The sequence below is a fragment of the Limulus polyphemus genome, unplaced genomic scaffold (assembly GCF_000517525.1).
Source record: "Limulus polyphemus unplaced genomic scaffold, Limulus_polyphemus-2.1.2 Scaffold2568, whole genome shotgun sequence".
Lineage (NCBI taxonomy): Eukaryota > Metazoa > Arthropoda > Merostomata > Xiphosura > Limulidae > Limulus > Limulus polyphemus.
In genome coordinates, this window is record NW_013668178.1 from 170,720 (window position 1) to 174,460 (window position 3,741).

The following is a 3,741-nucleotide window of genomic DNA, read 5'->3' on the forward strand; positions in this document are numbered from 1 at the left end:
AGAAATGGCCAACCTTCAGATAAGGTTCATAATTCAAACAACTCCTTAACCACTCTTATCAGTAATTATGTCCTTGTTCATTATTTCAACTGGAAGAAATGGCCAACCTTCAGATAAGGTTCATAATTCAAACAACTCCTTAACCACTCTTATCAGTAATTATGTCCTTGTTCATTATTTCAACTGGAAGAAATGGCCAACCTTCAGATAAGGTTCATAATTCAAACAACTCCTTAACCACTCTTATCAGTAATTATGTCCTTGTTCATTATTTCAACTGGAAGAAATGGCCAACCTTCAGATAAGGTTCATAATTCAAACCATTGTGCAGCTACAAACCATTATTTTTTCTTTATACAGTAGTAATTTTAACTCAGGGTTGTAACAACATAAATAAGCTCTAAACAGCGCGTCTGCGTGATTTCCTGCAGAACTTTTGTACGGGATGTATTTCGTGTGTGTTGTATGCAGTACTCCCTGTCCGGGATTTATTTCGTGCATGTTGTATGCAGTACTTCCTGTCCGGGGTTTATTTCGTGCATGTTGTATGCAGTACTTCCTGTCCGGGGTTTATTTCTTGTATGTTGTATGCAGTACTTCCTGTCCGGGGTTTATTTCGTGTGTGTTGTATGCAGTACTTCCTGTACGGGATTTATTTCGTGTGTGTTATATGCAGTACTTCCTGTCCGGGGTTTATTTCGTGTAGTGTTGTATGCAGTACGTTCTGTCCGGGGTTTATTTCGTGTGTGTTATATGCAGAACGTTCTGTCCGGGGTTTATTTCGTGTGTTTTTTATGCAGTATATTCTGTCCGGGGTTTATTTCGTGTGTATTTTATTACTGTTTTCACCCAAATGCAAATTTTCTTCTTTCTCTCTCCTTCAGTTTAGTTTGAAGATCATGATTGCGCGGTTGATTCAAGAAATCGAAGATCTGAAACGACGGGTTGAATCTACCAAAATAAGATTAGGCGCCGAAAGCAAAGTAAGTAAACAGATATTTAGGTTTATTAATTGATAATTAATTTCAGTTAGATTTATATTACCTTTAAACAGAAGTATCGTTAAATGGCGATTAGACGTTTAGCTAGAGATGGCTCGAATGTTCTGGTAACCAATCAAAACGGGACCTTATCGCACCTTTTTGGCTGGTCAATGTTTCGGTGACTATGTAGTTCACTACGTTTTTGAAAATATAAGCTTATAATCAACCGATAGCATATAGGCATCGTAAGCAGATTACACATTGTTCTCTCCCAATCATTTGTATTTATATGGTCCACCTCTACATAAATGCTCTATATCTTCTAACATATTAGTTCAATGGAGAATTAGGACGATAGGAGTTATATAGAAAGAGAAAAGAGCAATGTATTTTAGTTTCGTGAGCTGTTGGAAAATAGACACGAATGTTAATGTTCCACATCTAGCCGCCAAATTTGAGAGTGAAATGGTAGTCTAAGCTAATACGATTTCTTAACTTTATATTATCCATAATGCTAATGGGATGCTGAACTACAAGCTCTTAAAACTCTGTCAAAAACAAAAATATTATCGTCACTAAACGAGACAAAGGTAATGTATTGCCTTTATGGAAAAACTGGTTATATTGATCAAATAAACCACCAGCTCAATGACCCTTGTAAATATAAAAACTAGATACAGACTTGTTATCCCTAACGTTTAAGAGGGAAGGTGAGATCCTACGTTTTTCAAGACCCTTAAAAGTCAAAATATTATCTCTGAAATGACTTTTGAACAAGTTGCTCTATGTGGCACTAAATCCGGTATTTTTTATGGCCTTCTCAAACTACACAAAACTCGGTACCTTCTTTATCCTATTCTCTCAGCTGTATGCTCCTGCAGTTACAATCTCTCCAGATTTATCATTCCTATTCTTAAACCTCGAATGAAGTTACGATTACCTATTCTTAAACCTTGAATGAAGTTACGATTACTTATGATTTTAACTTTGCTTCTGAAATATCTAAAATTCCCTCTACTGATCAATATGTTATGTCCAGTTTTGATATTGAATCTCTCTATACCAACATCCCCCTTGATGAAACTTGAAATTTAATCGTGGGCCTTCTTTTTCCCACTGACATTGAGCAGTATTTTGGTTTTACCTGTAAACAATTCGTGTAATTTATTGTCCTCTCTACAAAGTTAAACCATTTCCTCTTTAATGACGTCATTTACGACCAGATAGAGGGAATCACCATGGGATCCTCATTGGGTCCAAAAATAGTTAATACCTTTCTATGCTACTATGAACGCAAGTGGCTAGAAACCTACCTACGTGAGTTCAAACCTGTCCTTTGCAAACGCCATATTGATGGCACTTTCTTGATGTTTTGACAATCGAGTCACGTTTCTAAGTTCTTTTCTTACCTTAATTCCCAACACCCGAATATCAAATTCACATCCGAACTCGAGAAAAATTATTATTTACCTTTCCTAGATGTCAATATTACCAAAGAAGGTAAACACTTTTCTACCTTTGTTTATCGTAAAATAACTTTTACTGGCCTTTACATCAATTTTAATAGTTTTATCCCCAACTTGGTCCAACGTAATCTAGTCATGTCAATGTTAAACAGAATTTTTCATCTTTGCTCGAATTATTCTATTTTACACGGAGAAATTACAGTTCTGCACAAATATCTGTTAAATAATGGCTATCCGACTGATTTTCTAACAAATATTACACGCAATTTCGTAAACGACAAATTTCAACCACCAGCCAATGTGCACACCGTCCCCAAATTTCCCCTCATTATCTCTCTTCCTTTTATGGGTTCACAATCTAAAAACAACTCTCCTCTCTAATAGAAAACTTCTACCCTGAAATTCAGCTCAGTTTGTTTATTTGTTATTAAGCACAAAGCTACAAAATGGGCTATCTGTGCTCTGCCCACCACGGGTATCGAAATCCGGATTCTAGCGTTGTAAGTCTGCAGACATACCGCTATGCCACTGGGGGGGGGGCATTCAGCTCAGACCTAGCCTCCTCATTAAACACTTGTTTCAATACAAAGATCATCTACCTAAGCTTTTACGTTCATGGCTCGTGTATAAATTACATACAGTGACTGTAAGGTCACGTACATTGGCAAACCAAAACGCCAATGGAAACTAGTCTATAAACATTTAGGAGTATCTAACAGAACAGGTCCAGCCACTTATCCATTCGTTCAAATGTTTAAACCACTGGTCAAAATATTTCATTCAACGATTTCTCTATCATTACTATAGGGTCTTCAGACCTTGAACTCTACATTAAAGTTAAGTTTGCTCATACTTAAAGAACGCAATACTCTTAACGACTTACAAACCTCTTTAGATCTAAACGTATTCTAAATTTACAGACTTAAAACTCAACTGTTTCGATATATATCTATTTGGTCGTCAAGAAATTAATGTCGTTTATTTCAGATGAAAAAAGCCGAACAACTTATATATCAAAACAAATCATTTATTAAATGAAACAGTCTCCATTGTTATCGATGATGCTTTTCCATCTTACAATCAGGTTGTTAATGCCCTGATGAAAGAAATCACTTGGCTCTAAAGCAAAAACATGTCGATGTCCTCTTTAACACCTACCACATTTGCATACGTTTTTTCATTAAGATGGTGTTGCAGCGAACGAATAAGATGGTAATCTGATTGTGCCATATCTGGAGAATATGGTGGGTGGGTGGGGAGAAATTCCCTATCCACCTCCATAATCTTGTGTT

The 3,741-nt window shown here is 36.3% G+C and overlaps 1 long non-coding RNA gene across 1 annotated transcript in view; it reads left to right on the plus strand.

Annotated features, from left to right (window-relative positions):
- The first annotated feature begins 271 nt into the window (after window positions 1-271).
- LOC111087743 overlaps window positions 272-3,741 on the plus strand; it is an 8,697-nt gene continuing 5,227 nt past the window's right edge. Inside the window, exons 1-2 of the long non-coding RNA XR_002612396.1 lie at window positions 272-306; window positions 885-983. This is a non-coding gene — a long non-coding RNA (uncharacterized LOC111087743). The remainder of the gene's footprint in view (window positions 307-884; window positions 984-3,741) is intronic.